The 24,215-nt window shown below is 34.6% G+C and overlaps 1 protein-coding gene across 1 annotated transcript in view; it reads right to left on the bottom strand.

Annotated features, from left to right (window-relative positions):
• The window catches only part of LOC150094275 (uncharacterized), a 449,181-nt gene that overhangs the window by 296,978 nt on the left and 127,988 nt on the right, over positions 1-24,215 (bottom strand). The window lies entirely within an intron of this gene.

A 24,215-nucleotide genomic window follows, 5' to 3' on the forward strand; every position in this document is an offset into this window, starting at 1 on the left:
ATAAAAATAAACACAATGTATATGTTGAAAGTATCCTAATGCATCCTATATTTAAAAAATCTCCAAAACGCTTTCCAGTGTACTGTATTACCTTCTTGATAGGTCTCATATTTCTTAGCGTTTTGACATATTGCCCATAATCCTAAGACGGAGGGAATGACACATCTTTATTACAGCCAAATTAAAACTGGAGTGTGCTTTTGTCTCAAAATGTGTTCTCGGAGCTATTAAGTAGAGTTGCTGTACGAGAGAAGGAAAAACCGAGTTACCGAAGGGGAAAAAACATAGCCGCCTGAGACCAACTAACTTAGCCCTATGTGTGTGAGGGGGAGGGGGGAGGCGATCTATAAATTCCTCTTGTCGTAGAGAGCAGTCGAATTCTAGTTCACCTTATCAAGTAAAGCTAAGCATGAAAAAAAAAAAAAAAAACGATCAGGCCAAGATAATATACATGTTTTATATATGACAAAGAAAAAAAAATGAAAGCCAGGAGAAAGGGCTAAATAACAATTTCCTGCATACTGCAACCAGTTCCACTCTCGTTAGCACTAGTAAATCTGGGAGAAAGGAAACCTGTGCAGACTCAAATCCCGCAGTAACAAATGATCAAATTTATCTTCTCTTCAAATTTAAATTTCGCTCCAGTAATTAAATATGCACCACTTCATGTTTACTATTTTCTTCTAAATTAAAAATATGAAACTTTTATTTTAATGTATTGCAATTAAGAATAAATACTATTTATCTCCACAAGTCAAGAGTTATTACTGTACTGCAAAAAAAAAAAAAAAAAAAAAAAAAAAAAAAAAAAAAAAATCGGATTCTTCTATCATAGTAAGTCAGTGTTTCGGTTAAAACTTAAAACAGAGCGATTGAAAACATGGAAAAATCGACTTCCGTTAGTTCTCTCATATATTTTTATATACTTGGGTTACGAAAATAATTATTTAAGTACATTTGCATCCTGTAAAATATTTTATTTAATTTGCTTTTATTGGAGCCCTGATGAATTGTATTATTGTTGTTTTGTGTTTTTAGATATACGGCCAAAGCAACTCAGGTCCGTGTACTGTCTGTTAATTGCTTGTGTTCTTATGGCAGGTTTATCTGTTTTTCGGGATGAAAAACCCTTCCACCACCGTATGAGACTAGCTAACTCACATTATTATTGCATAGGAATAATAACTTCGAACTATCCTCATTACCCGTTAAGTAAAATCCATACCATGTGAATTCAACTGTTATTCGCAATAATCTTTTATAAACCTAATTTGGCAATGAGGGCGGTTATTTCTATCTCATAATCGCAACGCAAATTTATGAAATCCCATAAAAAGAGATAATGCCAGTGAATAAAAGAATGGCACTACCATGAAATTTGAATGGATGTACCGCACACCTGGTATTGAATAGAAATAAAAAGAGCATTCTATTTCAGTTACATTTAACACGTAAACTGTATATGCTCTTGTATACTGTGTTATTTCATTTTGTATTACTGTAGTGTATTTTATCTCTTAAACTGTACTCTTGAGTGAATAAATTATTATTACATAACACCTCCTTGGAGTCCAAGGAATCATCGCGGGCGGCAACTCTACACTACACGATCCACCATCTATACTAGTAAATATTTTAGTACATACTAAAGTACCATGTCACACATTTTATAATATTTCCGTTACTCATTTCTCTATGATGTATTCAATTCCATCCCTTCCCCTATTAATCTGTACGTTCGAAAAAGTAGAAATTTTGAATAAAAAAACACTACTTATCGCCGCTTGATATGCCTCTTTTATTAAAATATCATACATTGCCGGTGCCAGGTAGGTGTACGTACTTCCGTTTTGTTTTTGTTTTTTTTTTAGTTCGAATGCTTAGGAAAATATCTGTCTCAGAGCAGCTAATTCATGCACTTTACAACCATAAACGGTGAATTATTAAGATAAGTAATAAATTTTAGAAACAAATCGTGACCAAAAAATAGAGGAGAAAGAAAACAGTATAGCAAATAGCATACTGAAAATTCAAATGTCACTCAAAAATCACTGCTCTCTCTCTCTCTATTTTTTTCTCTCTAGAAAAAAAAAAAAAAAAAAAAAAAATGCGAAACTTGAAATAACAAAAAATTGCCGATATGAATTTCAGTGATGTAAAGCGGAAAATTCCAGCTGCATTTTTTTAAAAAAAATCAGTTTCAGTTAATTTTTTAATTGCTACTCCATTAAATATACGTATGTTAAAAACAATTTTTAACAACTTTAAAAAAAAGCAACAGTATTTTTGAATTTTTTTCTGTTTACATCACGTATACAATGTCGATACTAAAACATGTTAGAATATGGATTAATAAATTAACAAAAAATCATATTAACAAAATAGAATCACAATAAATTAATTCACTAAATTCCGCTTACAGTGTCATACTTATTTGATAATTATTCTTTTATGAGCTAAACCATTAACTTCGATTTCCTGTTTTTTCAGAATCATTCTGTTTTCGTTTCTCCCGTAGTGCATGGACGTAGTTTTCATTTCTTTCTTGCTTGCTTAAAGTAATTTAAACGATTTTTTTCTCGTTTTTTTTCTCATTTTTCTTTTATGACTATATGTTTTGTTCTATTTTGTAAGCTTATATTATAGTCTATAGTTTCATTCTTTCTACAAAGATGTTGAAAAGATGCATAAACATAGTTTTGTACTTTGCATATATATATATATATATATATTTTAGGTCATCAGAAGATTGCGGTTAATTACATTTAGCTCTCCCATGAATTGTTTTAAATTCTTGTTATTATACAATGAACATTTTAGCCTCTTTTTCAGTGACTAATTCAACTGAGATAATGATACATTTTAATGGATTAATTGTTGAAAATTTCTTTCTGATAAGGCTCGATGGTTTGTTCTTATAGCTACAATAGGAGAGAGAGAGAGAGAGAGAGAGAGAGAGTCTTGTTCAAAATTTAAAAAAAAAAGAAAAAAAAAAGACCATTGCATCTTTTCCTTATGCTGTTACAAAAATATTCTTTCCTCTCACTTGGTATTATATCTAAAGAAAGATTTATTGTGCAATGATTTATGATGCCATGTGGCTGATCGGTTGGTTTTATACCTAGACATCAAATTTTTCTGATTAACAGCATAAAGAGAGAAGTTAAATATCTCGAAGATTCAGGTTTTGCATTCCTTAATTTAGAATCGCTCATCATAAAGAAAGCAGCCAGTCAGTGGTGCTTGTATCCCATAAAATGAATACAAGATTCTTTGTAGATCGTCAGTTTGTTGCTGTCAAGCTAATAACACCTGAAAAATCAAATATAATACTTACCTAACTCGTTATGACCACGACCATATAAGAACTTTTTAGTACTACCTTGACGTAATATAATACAATTTCTCGCATATCTCATACATAAGCTGCATTTGGTCATTTGTAGGAATTAAAATAAAATGCAAAACCTCTTAAGATCTTCAGATTTTCATTGTTCTTGACATTTAGCTAACCTTCTTTCAATGATCGTTAATTTCTGGTAAATTATCCGTGAATCGATATGCTTTAATACCCATGGCATCTGTTTCACGTAATCTGTAATGCAATTTTGGTTTGTCTAAGTTTGATCACGTCTTTAAAGAGTTTAAAGACGTGATCGTTCTTTCAAAACATAAACGTAACAGCGAATAGGCATTTTTTTTTTTTTTTTTTTTTTTTACCGCAGTAATCTTCTCCGTCTGGTAAAGGTTTGGATTTATAAGATTTGAACATCATTTTGATATTATATGACACTCATGTAAAAGGAATGGGTTGCAGAGACATGAGGTGGAATGTTTGAAATATTTCTGCCCTCATTTCTCTACTACAATGTTATAAATCCAAAACCTCAGCGAGACGTAGAAGATTATTGCGTTCCCATCTGCAATAATCGTCTTCTACGTCTTGTATTTCAAAAGAACGACCACTTTTTTACATTCTTTGAATTTAAGAATGGTTTCAAGTTTGTACAGCAAGAAATGCTTGTAATATGATTATACTTTGCGATTTCTCATTATGAAAATGCCATTTCGAATTGATTAGGGCTATTTATTGCTTTTGTTTGTTTGTTAACTACAATTAAATGTAGTTTAATGTAATCTGGTTCAATTAGAAATTACCACTGAAAAAGAGCTGGCTTTAGTTGTTTACAATTAAGACTGAGGAAAGTAAAGCCGTGTGTAAGAAAACGTAATACAGTAATCCATCGATAAATGCACCCCCCGATTAGTGCGTTTTCGATTAGTGCGTCATTTTTTTTCGATACCCAAATTCGATTACTGTGCCTCTAAAATTCGAAAAAGTGGAATGGGTTGCACAATGTGGAAGCACATTCTTCCACATTGTGCAAATGATTTTAGACGCTTTTCAAATGAATCTAAGTTAATGAAATCTCATTCTGAGAAATTGAGTGATTCCGACCTGCTAAATTTAGATGCACAGCGGGAAGATCCTAAAGAATATGAAGAAAATTTAATCACTGCAAAATAAATGAAAAATAATTTAATCATTTAAAAATAAATGTTATTTTCTATCTATACATTTTTATGGCTAACTATTTTAAAAAATCCCTCACCAGAATGAAATAATTTAGTTACTGATTTAAAACATTTTACAAAGTTATTTTTAATGGCATACTACACTACTTCCATGTACACTATGTATACTATGTTCCAAATTTTTACCGCCAAAATTTATGTCGTCTGCTAATTACATAGCATTTTCCTGATCATATCTCGTACCTCCTTTGCAATTATTTTCCTTGCATTTTTTTTTTATTTTAAAGTATTTTGCCAACCTTTCATCATGAATAAAACAATTAGCGAGCAAAAAAGTGAAAGTGTGAAAATGATTCGAAAAGTAATCTCATTGGAAGAAAAACTTGAAATAATAAAGAAAGTGAGCAAGGCGAGTCCAGAGCAAAGATAAGACAAGAACACAAAAATGGGTGAATAAACTACAAGAGAAATTTTAAGCAAAGTTGCTGAATGCAAAGTATTATAATGATTGAATTAGAGAGACTTCTTTCTACACGGATCGAAGATTGTAACCAAAAACGGATCCTGGTAAGAACTGACCTTATTAAATCAAAAGCATTAAGTCTCTTTGCAACCTTGAAAGAAAGGGCTATCAATGATGGGAAAAAATTCTACGTTAGTGCTGGGTGGTTTGAGAAATAGACTACATAATGTTCTAATCACAGGTGAAGCTGCAAGTGCCGATAAGGAGGTGGCCGCAAATTATCCAGAGATTTGAAGAAAATTGTATAAGAAGGGGGCTATTGTGACCAACAAATATTTAATGTCGATGAAACTGGCCTTTTTTTTTTTGGAAGCCAATGCCTTCCAAGACGTTTCTGGCTAAATCAGAGAAATCTCAGCCTGATTATAAAGTCGCAAAGTCGAATAAAATTACTGCTAGCAATATGCGATCCATTTGGAAGCATATTCTTCCACACTGTGCAAATTATCTTAGAGGCTTTTAAAATGAATCTAAGTTAATTAAACTCATTCTGAGAAATTGAGTGATTCCGACCTGCTAAATTTAGATGCACAGCGGGAAGATCCTAAAGAATATGAAGAAACTTTAATCACTGACAAGCCCAGAGATTTCACAGAAACAAATTTAAAATATTTTTTGTGCAACTGAAACTTTTAAGTAGCAATGCTTAGAGACTGACCCTTGCGAAGGGAGAAGCAGGAAAATTTGCAGAAGAGGCAGTTGTATGAAAAAAAGAAACAGAATGCTCGCCAGAATAATAGATTTATATTTTGAATATGTTTTATTGTCTTTCAGCTTCATAGTTTTCCGTTAACTAGGCATACCCTGAGACATACCCTAATTCTTTTATTTAAAAAAATTAAGGGTCAAAAAGAAATTTGAGGAACGAATTATACTTTTTTCCATAAGTTATTATACTCGATTAGTGCGTTTTCGATTAATGCGCCTGTTTTAAAGAACGCATTAGGCGCACTAATCGAAGGATTGCTGTGTTCAGATTCATTTTTTCAAGGCAGTGCGAGAAAATCCCGATCCCTGAAAGATTGGCTAATTCAGATTCGACTGAAAATGTCTAGAAACTGTTCCTAAATCACTGATAACACGCTCGGATCTTTCCAACCTGAGTGTCTAATATCCAATTTCACCATGGACAAATCATAAGACCCCAGAAAAAAGAAAAGAAAAAGAAGTGTATATACCATGATATCAAAATTACCAGCTCTATAATAAATTATAAGGAGATGGAGAGAGGAAAAAAACAGACTCGAAAAATTTTAATAGAGATAAAAATTATAATAGAGATAAAAATTATAATAGAGAGATAAATTAACTCATACTAATCCGCTCCAGCATTCACTACAAATCTGAAATTTCCTGAGCAGACAGCGCAGTTTTTATTTTTTTTTGGGGGGGGGGGGGGAGGTGAAGATCAATGAAAGTACCAGTCTCCAAGCGAATGCCATGTCATAAAAAATAAATAAATAAGCTGAACCATCTGCGGTATAAATGGACAAAGTAAGAGTTATTTTTAGCTTTGAGTGTAGTATAAGAGATCCTTCAAGAAAAGAAGAAAAAAAAACCAAGATAACTGCATCATGACGCGCGATATGGTTCAGGAACATGATGCGGAAAAATTTGGCTGGTCTGTAAAAAGTCTCGATCTCTACTCAATAAAACAGTCTGGGAACGGAGGAAAGAAAGCAAGCGTGGAAAAGTGTGGTAGTACACACGCTTTTAAAGTGTATAATTTGGATTTCCCTGAAATACAGTGCAGCAGTCGCAATACTTACGAGGGTGGTCTGAAACGTTCTCGGCCTAACAATGAAAAAACGAATTTATAATTTCAAAATTATTTTTATTTTTCAACACAATCTCCCTTAAGACTAATACATTTATTCCAGCGATGCTCTAGTACCATTATCCCGTCCCTGTAGTGGTTCTCAGCAAGATCTCCAACATATCCCTCTACAGATGCAATCACCTCTTGATTCTAAGAAAAACGCTGACCAGCGAGGAAGAGTTTTAGTTTTGGGAAGAGATAGAAGTCAGAGGGAGCCAAATCTGGGGAATAGAGTGAATGTTCCAACAATTCATAGTGCAGATCCCTTAATTTTCCCATTACCAAAGCACCTTTGTGGGCAGGTGCATTGTCCTGATAAAAGATGATTTTTTCTTCTGCAAACCGGGTCTTTTCTCACGAATTTTTTCGTCTAGTCTGGTTAAAAGATCGGAATAATATTCCCCGGTTATTGCTTTACCCTTTTCAAGATAATTAATAAATAAAATGAAGAACTATCCTATTCCTGAATCAGTTCTAAATTTGTGAATGAACTTTTCCACTGCTCTGTTTATCTGCATACTTTTGTTCAGTCGAAAAGCCTTCCTTCATTTGCATATTTCCTGAAATTACTATAAATGTCACATAATACGTCTAATATAAATTTTCTTTCTTCCCTATCACGAACTCTACATAGTGTCTTATACGAGTATATTCAGGTGTTCAAACTTTCGTGTTCAAACTGCGAAACATATCCACTTGATTATTTTATTGTCTCTGCATTAACTGAAGAACAAAAGCAATGTTTTTTCGTGCGTAAATACAATATTTTTCAATAACTATACCACGAAAGAAATATGTGGAAAAGGCATGCGAGAATAATATAATAACATTATTGATATTTTTGTTATGGCTTATTGTTATTATTATGTGAAATGTACATTTAATTATTAAAATATAGTATTATAAATTACGTTTACAAGTTCCTCCAGCTGTATTACAACAGTCGATATACAAGAGGGTCTGTACAAAATATATGTGAGAAATGAACTGCGTCTATAGTTACGAACTGAATGCAACAAGTATCTCCAATATGAGTCATCTCTTGTAATCACGTGTGCTATATAATAATGTGCTTTTATTATCTATAGGCAGAGAGTATCTGTATGACAGTAGACATTCTGTACCGTGCTTGATAAGTAGTTTTTGGCACAAGGCCAAAACTTCACTAGTTTCGAGGCAGCAATCCCAAAAGACATTCTGTCTCCATCCCCCACTACCAAAGTGCTCTTGCAAGACGTTTCATCTGATTATCCAAATGTGAAAGGATGACATCGTGCAAAAAGGCACTAGATAGTAGATGTTCTTACTGCAAGGCAGAATAATGAAGACTGTCAATATGATATGCTATGCGCTTTAGAAGATGCTTACTAATGATTTTTTTTTTTAAAGTAAATGATAGGGGACAAGATTTTATCAGAAATGAGCCCTAGCCATAGTTTACAGAAAAGCGAAATTAGTTAGCAACAGTAACTTACGGTTAACAAGAGCAATGATTACTAAAAGACATATTACACAATTGTTGAAGAATCCATCACCGTTCAGAACATACAGCCAGTACGACTTCGCCAAAAGATGTTAGTAGTATTGCAACAAAAGTGAAATGTGCTCCATTCCAGGATCATGCAAAGATAACATAAAATTCTGCATTACAGCCAGCTGCTGTAGTACAAAGCTTAGATGTTATCTGACAAAGTAGCATTGTTCACCTACCATTACAAACTATTAAACTGAGAACTGTTAAGGTTATCAAGCTTACAATCCGTACACAGTTGATGTTAGTCAAAGCTCATAATGATATTCTTACCCAAAAGTATAATTTAAAATCTAAATTCAGAAGTAGAGAACTACTAAGTACATAGAAAAGTAGCAGAAAAGGATATGAAAATGGGAGTTGGTTTAAGAAAGAAACGATAATACAAGGGGGGGGGAGGCAAAAAAGATAACTCATAACGTCTCCCTGCAGTGCTTCAGCCCAACATGGATTTGAGTTATTCCGTCTGTCAATTCCCCTACTTCTATGCCCAAAATTTTTCAGGCTCATATTCTCACTACTACCTACTAGCACTAATACATCATCATCCTCTGTAAGAGGATGATATCCTTTCCCAATTAATAAACTTATATTTAAAATTTAATGTAGGAGATAAAGAAGAGCATACCAAGTGCAGGGAGAAACATACACACACAAAGTATTATAATAATTTTTATTTGCAAAATGAATCGAACTGATATTAAGAATTCTGCACTAGCTACATGGAATTTACGAAATTTGGTATTTAGGATCTTTATTAAATCCATCAATTTTGGTTTCAATCGGGCCATTTCTAGGGTATTATGTGTAGGACAGGGCCTCAAAGATACGTTTGTCCACTCGCAGTGGCGAGTAGATTTTGCCAGCTGGTAAATAGATGCAAACTGGACAAAATAAATTATTTATATAAGTAAAGTGGATATTAAATCCAGCATTATTTCAAAGCCGAATGTAGAAACTGTTAAAGTTTCGTAAAAAAAAAAGTTGACCAGAGAGCTTACGGGAATACACTCGCCGGCATTCACGAGTTGCCCTAGTGCGGACCACTTAAAAGACATAAGTGCTTCTAAGTGCGGACCACTTAGAAGACATGAGCGCTTGCCCAAGCGTCCATATATTCGCCTTCTATTGGTCCATTTTGATAAGGTTTCACTGGGCTGACAGCTGTTTCGAACTGGTTGGTTCTCCTCAGAGAACAGGAAGAAACCTTAAGAGAGCAAACACTCTCGTTCAGTACTAAGGAACTTGAAATGTCGGAGAGGTGTATATTTTCGTAAGCGAACTCTCGGTCGGAGAGTAAAAGTATTTACTGAAATAAAGAGCTCTTTATTTTAGTATTTTATTTTTCTTCAATCAATAATTATTAGAATTTTAAAAAATTACTAATATAAATGAATATTTCTCACAAATTCGGATTTAACTCGCTTGTTATTAATGTCTGAGTGAAAAACTTTATTTTTTATGGACATATAAAAATTTTGACTCAAATGTTTAGCTTTTTTTTTTTATGAAATTAGCAGAATCACTCTACCACATATAAGAGAGAGAGAGAGAGAGAACTGATAGTTTCAGAATGTGACGTCACGTATTATGGTTCGTTTATGCTAGGAAGCAGTGAAGAATGTGGTGCTCCAATTATTAAAGATAACATCATATATAGAATTAGAACTAGTAAACCATAATTCGGTACTCCGTATCTCAGATGGTTTCGATGGAGTCCTTAGTTGAAAAGACCTGGGTTCGAATTCATCTATGACGCGAAGACCTTTAGCAAGGCTTTTCAATCAAAGGTGAGTTAAGGGTATTCCCGGAAACTCTAGTTTTTCGTCTTTCAAAACAGGCAAACAGGCCCAGGACACACATCTACAGGCACAGAATGCTATTGGCCAGTGAAGATAAGGGGAAACCACCGTGTTCTATCATAATTCCCTAATAAAGTAGCATTCTTACCCTGCCAACCACTAGGTTGAGGGAAAGCCCACACAAACCATAATTCACTTCATTAATTCAGCCTGTTCAGTAAGTCATTATCTCATGGTCGTGATTATCCTGTTTGGAATGTTCTGCGCTTATAGAGAAAAAAGTATGCAACAGAATAATAAAGATGCAGCCACTGTTTCTATCAGCAAATGTTCTTTTTTTATTTAGTTATTATTAGTGCACGTAAATTACGTGGTTGAAATTAAAATAGGCGACAAACGATGGTATTATTACAACAGATAAACATTTTTGTGTCGTTTTGATGACGTCATGCTTCCATCATACAGAAGTAAAGTTGTGTTTGCATTAAATACGTCTGTCGACTGTACGTCAAAGGTGCATCCGTTCGCCTGCCAACTTGCTTTCTTGTTAAGATAAATGATTTAACGCATAAAAGTCTAATCATAAAATATGGACAAAATATGGGCCAAAGAAATCGCAACTAAGAAGAATCTACGTAATATACAATTCCCCAGGGTGATCGCACATAAATTTCACAAGCAGTATCGATAATCACAGAATCCACTTCAATTCTGTGGCGCCAATAAGTCATTCTATAACGGTTGTTCAAAGAAGCATCTATTTTAAATGAATGTTACTAGCATAAATCTATCCACAAATCAAATCCAATTTTTGTTCTAATAAGGCTAATAAAAAAACATTTTCAACAAATCAATGCACTAAAATACACATGATTTACTGTCTCACTTTTCCCCGACGTCTGTTGTATATTAATGCCATCGTGAAATGTTTTTATTATTTACGATGCATGTCACACGAATGTTACAAAAGTTATATATAACTCAACAGTGGATTTAAACAGGAAAATAGTCAATAAAAACATGAACACATATCTTTCAATTGTAGAAATGTGTTATATATTCCTGTTTGGAAATCCTACAACGCGAGATATATCTGAAAGTGACACCAGAAAGTGATGTGCTAAAAATAGAATTAGAATCAAAATTATTTCACCTTGAGATATTTTCAATTTAAACGATGCATTTTGCTAACTCCTACAATGAAAATGAAGTAATGGATTCCATCCAAAAAACAGCCTGCCAGACATACGCTATCTACCAATAATTGTCCAGACACCCCTGTTATTTGAAGCTATGGAACATTCCAGGTTTATTAATAACATAAAAACCGGTGTACAGATAGTAGGAAGCAGTATTTCATCCTGAATTTCATCTTGAAATTCAGGCTTGCTCTTGTTATCATTCAGGGAGTGAGAGGTGTGATTGAAGTCTGATTAGCGGAATAATGAATTACTTACCATTTAAAACTATATATTTAGAAATTTATGTACATTTAATCATACAAATACAACATTTATTTTACAAATGATATTCTATCTTTTTCAATTTAGCTACTTGAATACAAATTCTACCCTACGGTTCTTCTTTATAAACTGGTCAATAACATCGTCATTAAAAGTTGATTGTAACTTAATTTTCCCAAGCAACACGCACACTTGTAAAGGCTGGCCGAAACTCACTGGCTAGAGCTACTTTGACTGCGTATGGCCTGTGTTTAAGACGAAGTGAAGGGAGTGGAAATGGTTATGCGCGCGCATGAAATCACAGTGCTGTAGCGAGGACCTGGAAGCTCCGGCAACCGAGCAATCTAGCTTTGACTAGACGAGCAAGCATCGGCCTTCGATACACAAAGCAAAGCTCAATTATTGCTGCACAAGCTTAAGACGTCTTCTGTATACAAAAATAAAAGAAAGCCTAAACGGAATGCTTATAAATGCATGCATTTATTAACAAATAAATATTACTTCATTCTCAAGTAATGCGCTTGCGCAGCCAGCATGGAATATTCGCCCTTGATTTCATCGTAGTAGTTGAATACAGGTGGTATGACAACAAGACGTAAACTCAATATGAGAGGTGTCATCGTGGGCTGTCACACTGGTGGCATGTCCATACGTGCCACTGCTGCTCAACTGGAGCATCCAAAATCAACGGCTGGCGATGTGATAAACAAATGGAGACGTTCTGGCTTCACTAATGCAACGGCTGGCACGCAAAAAAAGGCTACAATCGGCACAGACCATCCGCTCCAGAGCGCTAGTAATTCTATAGTAAGCACTAATAATGTAGAAAAATAGCTCTATTTACTGGATTTTCATGGAAGATCAGCGGCACACAAGCCAAACATCATAACAATGAACAAAGAGACTAGTTTGGCCTAGTGCAAAGAGTGTGAACTGGACAACTGACTAATGAAAAACGTACTCCTCTGGAGCGATGAATCAAGGTTCACCTATTTCCACTCTGATGGCAGGGTGTTGGTGTGGAGGCAGGTTGGTGAACGCTTGTTACCACAGTGTGTTGTACCCACAGTAAAGTTTGATGGTGGAGTAATGGTGTGGGGTGCAGTGGTTTGGAGTGGGACCACTGGTCGTTGTCTGTGGTTCCATGAAGGCAGCTCAGTCCCTTGATATTCTGGATAATCAGGTGTTGCCTACATTGTGGAGTTTTTATGGAACGGACCCGTGTTTACTATGAAGACAACAATGCCACATGCCACAAAGCTGTTATTGAATAGTATGAAGAGATGGGTGTTAAAAGACTGCCCTGGCCTGTGCAGAGTCCTCACCTCAACGCCATCGAACACCTGTGAGACGAATTGGAGCGATTGAGATTCAGAGCAGCACGTTCTCGAGCTGTCGCTGAACTCAGTACTGCTTTGATAGAGGAATGGAGACAAATTTCACCTGATGTGTGCCGCACATTGGTGGAAAGCATCCCTCAAATAGCGCAGTAGGTGATCAAAGCCAAAGGTGGACATATCCGATATTAGGGTTCGCCTGCTGGTATCAATTATAAATTGCTAACGTGTCCGGACAATTCTTGGTAGTAGTGTACGAGGGTGGTCTCAAAGGCTCTAGGCCTAACAATGAAAAAACGAATTTCTAATTTCAAAATTATTTTTATTTTTCAACATGGACTGGTTGGCCGAATGGATAGCGTATCCGCTCTCCAGCCAAAAGGCTGCGGGTTCGAATCCTGCTGTGGGCATGAATGTTTGTGATGGTCTGTGGAAATACCAGTGGTGGTCGGCGGTAGATGGCGTTGGTGTAGTTGCGGTCAGTTGGTGATTGAGTGGTGGAGACGGAGTTGTAGAGTAGGTGCCTTCCCTCGATGAGTCCTTGGACTCCTTGCAGGTGTCAAATAATAATAATAATAATATTCCCCGTTAAGACTAATTAATACATTTATTTCAGCGATGCTCCGGCGCCATTATCCCGTCCCTGTAGTGGTTGTCAGTAAGATCTGCAAAATACCCCTCTACAGCTGCAATCACCTCTTGATTCGAAGAAAAACGCTGACCAGAAAGGAATAGTTTTAGTTTTGGGAAGAGAGAGAAGTAAGAAGGAGCCAAATCTGGGGAATAGGGTGGATGTTCCAACAATTCATAGTGCAGAACTCTTAATTTTCCCATTGTCAAAACACCTTTGTGGGCAGGTGCACTGTCCTGATGAAAGATGATTTTTTCTTCTGCAAACCGGGTCTTTTCTCACGAATTTTTTTTTGTCTAGTCTGGTTAAAAGATCGGAATAATAATCCCCGGTTATTGTTTTATCCTTTTCAAGATAATTAATAAATAAAATGCCTTTAACATCCCAAAACACCGATGCCATGACCTTTCCTGCTGATAGAACCGACTGTGTCTTCTTTGGCGCTGAACAACGGCTTCTGTCCGCTGTTTTCACTGCTGTTTGGATTCTGGCATGCAATGGTGAATCCAAGTCTCATCCATAGTAATAAATCGAAGCACAAATTCAGTTTTATTCTGGTTAAAACGCTCCAAGCACTGTTCAGGGATTTTCATACAAGTGCGTTTTTGATCTGCTGTGAGCAAGCGCGGCACCCATCTTGAGCAAAGCTTTTTCATTTGCAATTCTTCATGCAAAATATATCCTACACGTTCTTTTGAAATGCCTATAGTCTCAGCAATTTCGCGCACTATGACTCGCCTGTCATCCAATACCATATCGTGCACTTGATCAATGATTTCTGGTGTTGTTACACTTTTTGGACGTCCTTCGCGTGGATCATCCTCAAGGCTGGTACGGCCACGTTTAAACTCGGAAGCCCATTTCTTAATTGCCGAAAACGAAGGAGAAGAGTGCCCATAAACTTTTATGAACTTCAAATGAATTTCTTTTGGCATTAGACCTTCTTTTACAAAGAATTTTATAATAACCGCACGATACTCAATTTTATCCATTTCAAGGGATACAGAAAACACTTTTGCTTCAGACAGCTGTATAAAATAAACTACTTGATAGAATGACTTGCAATTTCACATAGATGCTTATGACAGATGTACCAACTTAGAAAAAAAAATCTTGCCGACAGTGTTGCCATCTATGGTGGAGGCTGAGAACCTTTCAGACCACCCTCGTATATTTTAATATTTTAAAAGTTAGTGTTTACTTCCATAAGAAAATCGTGTTTTCAACCAACATTCTCAGTACAACTGAAATTAACCTAGTATTAAAAAATAGTCGTGTGAAACAAAATTTTGTGTACTAAACGTTTTGCATGAAACTCCCAAACAACAAATTTACTAACAACATTTCAATTTGCGAAAATAAAATTTACAATGAAACATTTTGGAAGCAATTTTCTGAAAGAATGAAATACATCGCAGGAGTGTGTATAATGTTAGATACCTATCTTCTAATTCATCTCGTTTAAGTTAATTAAAAGAACTTTCGAAAATTATTATAGAATAAACACATTACTTAAAACCTCCCCATCGCCCTTTTGTTTTCTATATATAAAAAAAAATCTTCTGCAAAACAGTATGAAAAAATCCATTGTGAATATTTCGCAAAGCTATACTAAACAACTAAAGCACCTCGAAATATACACTCAATTTCATTCTCACTTCCCATCAATGAAATCGCTGCGTCCGAGTAGAATTACATAACAATCCTCTTGGATGCTGCGCATAACGTGCTAACAAGGCAGAGCCTCCGTAGATTAGTTGATAAAGATGTCCTTTGGATGGAAGACTCGAATTGGAATCTCTAAAACCTAAAGAACCGTTACAAGTCAAAGTGAGTGGTCCAACCTCTTAAGGAAGTAGCAGGTTTTTTTTTTTCATCCCCCAAAATAGACAAACCGTCTGAAAAAAAATTAAGGGACATAATACATTGGTCTCATGGTTTTAGTTGCATTGGCCATAAATCAAAATAATTCAATGGTAGCAAGGCCTGGGCTTACCACTAGGATAAGATAAACAAATACAGGCAAAGCAAAGTTTAAAAGCAGTTCTTTATTTCAACTAGTTCTGTTAATGAAGGATTCCAGCTGTTGCATAACACTATCAGAATATTTAATTCGCATAAAGTCTTATAAATAAATAAATGTCCTATACCATTTTATTTCCCAAAGGTAGTAAAAGTATTCTGGAGCCCTAATTTTTTTTTTTTTTGGAAAGTTATTGACAGCTAGTCACAACCTTGTCATCGATGGAAGATTAAGGCAATTTCAGGCCGTGCATAGAAACGAAAGCCAGACGAGATTGCAAATGACACCAGCTACTGTCTCATATTCCTAATCTTACAAAGCATTACTATGAAATGTCAGCTCTACTGTCGATTTTTCTGAGTAAGGAATTTTTCACTGCTTAACTTCGTTTTTACTATTTCTTTATCTATAATTAACTCCCCAACTATTAATCATGGTAAGCATATACTAGGACACCAAGTTTTTAATCTTTTAAAGAGTTGACCACTTAATGAATCATCGCTGATCCCTTTTCTACCTTCCTCTTTAAACATTTTATACAAGTCAAAAACTCTTACTCGTGACACTACTATGGAGGCTCTGTCTTCATAGGCTTCTTTTTAATTTCTAGTCTGCAAGTGAGTTACAAAGCATATCGTTTTGCTACTATCAAGTTGTAGTTGTAGGTATAGTTTGAATCCCACTGTGGCATGGATTTTGGGGAAAATCCTAGGTTGGGTTAGTGGATACAATAGAACACACCTGAAACAGAGCTTTCAGTTGATGTAATTCTTGGTTCGCCCATGGAGCTAATGTGCTGTATTTCAAACCTTTGGTTGTTAGAATTATCATAAGAAATAAACTAAAATAAAATAAAAAACTAATGTAATAAAATATTACTAGAGTAATTTTTTTTTAAATCGCAAACTGAATCACTTTTAAGAACTGGTAGGGTATAATGTACAAATATTAATAATAATAAAAAATAAATTTAAAAAAAATATATATATATATATATAAACAGATATATTAATGCCAAATGTGTTACTTTTCATAAAATACTTATTTATTTTTTGCTTTTCAAATGTTCCCAAGTTTAGTTCGTCATGTTCTCTTGGGATAAGTTATTATTTTTCTAAGAGGAGAGTAATCTAAGCGTACTATTGTTTATCTAAGAGATCGTCGTGCAAATTACATTGACTCTCCTTTTACACGATGATGAATTGTTGTTATAATAAAAACAAAACTAGTAAAAATGAGAAAATCATAAGTAAGGTGTTTTGAACCATGCTCTAGTCCTCACAGGACCTTATGATCTGGCAATAAGGCCAAGGTCAGAACCTTCACAAGTGTTACATTATCTCGGCCTTTCACCGGGAAACTTAAGCAGATTTAGGCTGGTAAATGCATAAACTCACGAACTACCCAAATTTATACTTTATATCTTTAAGTACATGTAACGGCTATAAAATGTGTTCGAAGTAAGTTTTATATTTGTGATAAGGGGACCGGCGCACTCATAAGAAAGTCATTTCCCACAGTCCGAGACCAACTTTCTTAGAAGGAAAAAAGCAAGCAAACCCTATACTGAATATCACCACTAAGTACAAGTTAGTAATCAACAGATACTGTATAACACACGAACCCCCCCCCCCACTTGAACTACTACGACTATCAGGATCAGAATCGCCAAGAGGTTGAAATGTAACTGTGAACCTAAAAAACTGTTTCAAAGTGTTTACTAAAATCGACAACTCTGTCAAAATATTGTAGTCATCAAAAGTATCCGCTATACCCTCATTAGCTATTTTTGTGCTAATGCAGTTTGCTGTGTACAGTTATTACAAGGTTTGTAATAGACGTTCTAGGAATATAACAAAATAATAAATGATTTTCGTTTTCGCATATAATATTTAATGATAAGCACACATAAAATAACTACCTTATTTTGCTGTGATGTGATACTGATACCAGAATCACCACAGCGTTTTTTACAAAGTTTTATAAGGTTTTGCGTGACATGTAACGTTTGTAAGTTTCTTTGGAGGGGGGGGGGGGGGGTGAGCCAAGAGATCCGTCTGAGTTTCATATAGAAGAGTTTCAGTTCTATTAAAAAGCTAATTTTTCTGAGCTATCATCTGTTAATAAAGCTCAATAGCAACGAAGAAATTTGCCAAAAAACGATGAACTGATGAACGTCCTTTTGAATACACTTTTGAATACCACCTCTCCCATTGTCAAGCTTCAGGATAAATATAAATTCTATTTTCCTTGTGAAAGTTATCTCGATATTAATTATAGTTATACAACTTAATCAGCATTTATCAATATAGAATTTGTATCCGTTAAGAGAAATTTCATCCATTAAAAGAAAAATAACACAGTATGATTTATACTAACTCATTCTCTCTCTCTTTCCACAACAGAAAAATCAACATCCCAGAAACCAAGACAATTTCCGTGAAGATCGTGCGAAAATAGGGGGGGGGGGGGTAAATAAGACTCGCAGCATAAGAACGAGCATTGATCTTTCTGTATTAGAGCAATGGAGTGGGGTAAAGTATCCGTAAAAGAACACATTATATTTCTTTGTTTTTAGTAGCACTCGTAAGTAAGAAGGTATAACGAAATATTCCCTCAGGGATCGCTGCTACTAGTGTTGCTTTCCGGATCACGTGAGGTTTGTGTGATTAGTTTCATATAAAGCATAACTACATTAGAATCACATCCTTGAGTAAACGAGTATAGCCGCAAGGATAATTTAATTTAAGGAAGTCATAATACTGTTTTATGAGAAAGTAAACTGATATGCGGGCATATCAATAACAGAGTACATAAATTATGTGCACCTGGAAAATATCATGGCTCCTTAATAAGGCCAGTGCATATAATGCAATGATAAAGTCAAAATTTTCTGAATAGCAAGCAGCATATAACAGCATATAAAAAAAATAATAACATTTATTATTGTTGTTTTTTAAATTAATAAATTTTAAGTTCAGCTAAAGAGCCCGCAATAAAGTATATTCATTATATAAGAAGGATTCATTATATAAGAGATCATTAAAAATTGTGTAGCTGATTCCGAGGCGTACTCAATAAAATCAGCGATGCTTTCATTTTTGCTCTGTCCTCCGGTCAACGGTTATTATAGAAGCCTTACCTGCTGTACAGAGAAAGCAATAAACCTGTTGTGTAGCCAGTCTGTTAAATGGAAGGGCAATGACCGTTATCTCTGCTTATGAAAAATTTTAAACCTTTGATGAGTTTTTCCTCTAATAAAAAACAATTATTAGTCATAAACAACTGAAAAATGTGAAATACATAAGTTCATATTTTACTCAAACTGTAGTCGCTAATAATTTTCTTAAATTGTAGGTAAAAATTAATGACAAAATGCAAACCGATAATATCAACTGTATGTATGCCTTAAGATTTATTTTTTTCCTGCTCTAAGTCCGAAGTCGTAGAAAACAAAAAAATGAACAGAGAAATGCGAAGAAAGTTATTATAACTAGTGTACCCTGTGTCTATCAAAAAATGGAAAAAGGGTCCTAGGACTATTTTTTTGGGATTCCTTTTATACCCCACCCCGAGAAATGCGCCCACCAATCTACCAAAAATCAGCTAAACAGAAACCTTGTTGTTCATTTAACCTTTAATCACCTTTGTTAAAATTATAGATGCATTTTATTTGTTACTTTAAATTTTGAATATGTATTTATTACTTACCAAGAATGATGTCATAAATACATAATAGTTTTAAGCGTTCAAATTTAATATTATATTCTTTCAAACATAAATTTGAAATGATTAACAGCAATTTTAAATATAAAGTACTCCTTTGACGAAATGTTTCCAGGAGAAATATTGTTAACTTGGCGGTTTGCTTATCTCTTGAAGAAGTTTCGTATGTGAATAAATGTACAGCATGTGATGCGACTTATTCTGAACCAAATAGTAGGCAAACATGGTGTATCATTATCAATTCCAGTCAAAATAATTCAACGGGAAATAGAAACTCCGAAGTCTGCGCTGAGACATAAATTGAGGACCCAAACATCTAGTTATTGTTATTATATATATCCCAAGGGTCGTATATCGCTCAATTTCAAGAAACCTGCGGGTTTTCATCCATGTCGTGTTATAAAGCGATACAATGACGCCTCTTCAAACATGCATATAGCAATTAAGAATAGAATCACAGGAAACTCGTCTTTGTTTGGAATATCATATATATATGTATATATAACATCATCATCACAACAACTGAATCTACAGCCGTCTGTTGACACATGTACTCGTATTCTTGACTTAAGTACTAAAGTGAAAATGATATGCAGAAAATGGGAAAGAAACAATGATAACTATAATTGCGAAGAAATGTGATTTTACTAAATGTGAAAGCTGGAGGAGAATTACTATATTGTCAATACCTACATTTTTTGTAAGATTTTGATAAAGAAGATTAAAAATTGAACAGAAACGATTATTCAGGCATGAACAAGTTGGTTTTTGAACAGGCGGAAACACTATACATCACATTTTTACTTTAAGGAATATAAGTGATCAGAGTGTAGAATTCAAAACTTTCTTATACTTAAATATTATATAGATATTGCTAAAAATGTTGTGACACACACACACACAGAGAGAGAGAGAGAGAGAGAGATTATGGATAATTGGTAGGAGGTAGGGAATTCTTAATAAATATTTCTGGATAATAAAAGAAATGTAAAAAGAACGTGAAAATTGTGTTATTACTTCATTATATATAATGATCCTGTATTAAGATGATGTAAACAAACAGAACTTTGATATAATTTTACCTAAAATCGAGTTCTTATAACGAAGAAAATTACAGAGATCTATACAATAAAATAAACACTATTACTACTGTAGAAAACAATATTTTCTAAAACATCGGAATTAGCCAGTTTATCTTACTGAAAAATTCGACAGCAGACTTTGCGAAACAAATTAGTAACACTGCAATTTTAATTATAACAAGTCAAAAGTTGCTTTCTCTGAAAAGTACTGTACTTTTAAAAGTACAATATTTTTAAACGATATATTTGTTAAAGAAAGTAAATATGTAATTTTGCAATGAAACGCTTTTAATTTGGCGTTACAAGCTCGAAAACCATTAACGGGAACAAGAGGAAAGATTTAAAAACACCTCTATGGACTGCACAGATGAACTTGTAATAGATGCTACAATAAATAAAAAACCATGTCCAATGGGGCATTCAGTTTCGTTTTAAGCAACTAAGCTCATGTAATATTATTGATTAATGAACCGGAGAAAAGCATCTGCTTGCTTTCCTAAAATTGCTCATCTCGTGACAGGCGAATACATCATATGTTCTTCAAACCATTATCAAGATAATTCAATCGCTATGTTATGTCTTGATTTTCGAAAATTTAGTATTGATTGAAAACTACAACCTAAGTAAGTTAAGGTAAGCATCTTTTAACAGATCTTAGTAGATTCGACTGTAATTTTCACAGTGTAACAAGGGTTTACGCTTATGATAGATTGTGAAAAAAGAGAAACGATACTCTCCTATATGTGGAAAATTAGCACATGCAGTCGACGAAGTGTTGCTAATGTTACGAAAAAAAAAGGGGGAGTGATGAATGGTATACGTTTAGTCACACACACACACACACACACACACACACACACACACACACACACACACACACACACACACGTAGTGATTTGCTTGTTTGCTACTGAAATTCATATACAAGCTAAAATAAAGTACATTTTATAACTGGTCAATATTTAACGTATTTAGTTTAATAAACACGTTTACGACAAAAAAAAAACGAATTTATAAAAGAAATAGATTACTAGTTACTCAATTTCCTGATCTATTAATTTTCAATAACCTAGAAATTATCCGAAACGATGTTAATTCTGTGCCAAAAATTTCATTTGAGTTGAATTTTATTTTTATGGCAATCTTCGTAATTGCATATCAAACAACTACAAAGTATGGGAAGAAAGAAATGTTTTCCTTTAAAAACATTTTAACGGAAAATTTTATTAGAAAATGACCTATGAGACTTCGACTTCAACAAAGCATACTCCTTGCGATATATTTACACACTTAATAAATCGACCAAGTCTAAAATATATTAATTATTCTTTTCTTCTCCCTTCCTACAAAAATTTCTGACTTAAAAGAATGAGAGTTTGAGCATGTAGATATAAGCGAAGATATAACAAGCGAGATAATAAGAGGAACCAGTTTATTTTGTGTGGGGGGGAGGGGGGGGATTTAATTAACCACTAGACAACAAAGTGTAAGTCAACGAGAAAGAAAACATAAAACTACAATTTGCTAAAACATAGGCGGAAAAACAAAATAACCAAATTAAATTTTCTCTGTGACATAGAACAAAAACGGCGAATGTATAATAGTCGTGTAAAAAAAAATCACTTAATTCATCTTCAATGCCCAGGTGAACTCACAAAGGATGTTTTGCTGGTGAAAATATTAAGATTGTGAGATAGTAGTTACAATTATAATTCTGAGAGGTAGGACAAGATTATAATTGAACGTAAGACATAACTGAAAGGAAACCTAGGTGGTAAATCTCATCTCCCAGTATGACAGACCACCTTGTGAAAAGCATGAAGTGACACGAATTCATGTGTGGTCTCCAGAGCATGATTCCCAAGACTTGACCTATTCATGTCCAAAGCAACACGTTTTAAATTTAAAAAAAAAACATTCTGACACTTTGTCTATTGCTATTACAAAAGCAAGCTGTGCCAAAAATTGGGGAAAAACAGATATGGATGATCTAATGATATCAATACTCTGCTTTGCAACATGGGTGGCCATAAAGACTCAGAAGACACAAAACAATTCTAACATTGATTAAGTTGCGATATTAAAAAGCTGTAAGCAGAATTTGATAGGCTTCGCTCTTAATTTAGGAGGAGTTCAAGTTCAAACAGACACCCACACAGAGTTCAACATGAGTTGAGAGAGCCTTAACGTTGAAACTGATCTTAATTGGTCGTATAGGGATCGGGCTGTCAGACACTCTAGGCCCACACTAGGTGGTCACATGCGATCTGCTGATCGCATGTGACCACCTATTCGGATTACCTATTCTTTAAGGGGAGAGGGACACACACACTGTTCCATCTAAAATTAGCTAACTTAGCACTACCTGAAAAAGGCATAATAAAATTTCTCCAGTTACAAGTAGCATCTGAACTGCGGTCTTTTTAACGGAGAAAAAAATGTCACCTTCCCTTAAACCTGCGTACATATTAGAATTTTAAATCTTCAGACTTCACTCAAGATGTGTATGCAAAGTCAAATGGAATAACAATAACCAGGGTGCTTGAGGATCGCTCAATATCAAAAATTCAGTAGTTTGCTGATCATAAAGGTCAATTCTTTATTCTTCATAAGAAAAATGAATTTTGTCAATTAGAACAAAAGCGCCAGTTAAAAGCAAATTAACTCTGAAATACATATCTGAAATTCTGAAAAGATACGGAGGTGAGATTAAGGATATTACGCTGGTTACAACACTCAGTAAGTCAATTCTATATGCTATTAGAGAGGCCAGTGCGAAGAAAATAGTCCTTAAGAGTGCTGCATGGTATTTATTATTGCATGTGTTTCATTAACAAGAAAATGCATCTAAAGCATTGATATTTTTATTAATAAAACACGGCTCGATCGTCTCTCATCCTTCTATCTTGCGGAGAGCCGCAGAATTCTTTCCAGTTCCCATTTCCAGAGATATCTTAGCACCTACTGAAGCATTTAACCTAAATAAAGACAGAACTCTCCCCAACTAAATAGATGGATTTCAAATTTTTCTATACCGATTTTCTATTTTACGTGCTGTTTACAACCCTGTCTTTTCAACATGCTTACACTTGTTACATCCTGAATGAAGCACTTTATTAAAGAAACAATTCATTCAGGATTTAACAAGTCAGAAAAATCAGCTCAGAGAAAAAACTTGTACTCGAGCAGAAGAAAGAAAGTACTAACTGTAAATAGAAATAGAATTACCTCCTTTTAGTAGAATTGTAATACCATGTAAGAACTTCGTGTATAAATTAGTATTATATGAAATGCATCATGTATACAATGAATGGGTAAATTAGATGTAAACATTAGTCCAAAGGTCACGGGCGGGGCTGAAGCATTGGCAATCTCGGAAAGCGATGCACATTCGTTTCCCGGAAGACACTGCTATGATCTCGCGATGTGCCGAAGTTGCCGCGGACGAAGAAAATAGCGGGCGGGAAAAGATCGCAGGATGCTAAAAAGGGGGGAAGTGAAGAGAGAATAAAAAGAGTTTGCACCCCTTTCTCAAGGCTTTTTTCGCCTGTTTTGCTGGATGATGATTTGACTTCTCTCGATTTATGAGTATAAGCACTAAATTTATTCACCTATGTGCACCAAGAGTCTGGAAAAGTCTCCCTAAATAAGAGATTGGTGGTTCCTTATGGTGTTTCTTGGCGATAGTACGATATCGGAAGATGCGCCTTTCCCTTCGATATCTGAATTTCTGCCGGTACTA

Source organism: Typopeltis vanoorti, chromosome 22 (assembly GCF_054136105.1).
Source record: "Typopeltis vanoorti isolate ZY-2024b chromosome 22, IOZ_Tvanoo_1.0, whole genome shotgun sequence".
NCBI classification, from domain to species: Eukaryota; Metazoa; Arthropoda; class Arachnida; order Uropygi; family Thelyphonidae; genus Typopeltis; species Typopeltis vanoorti.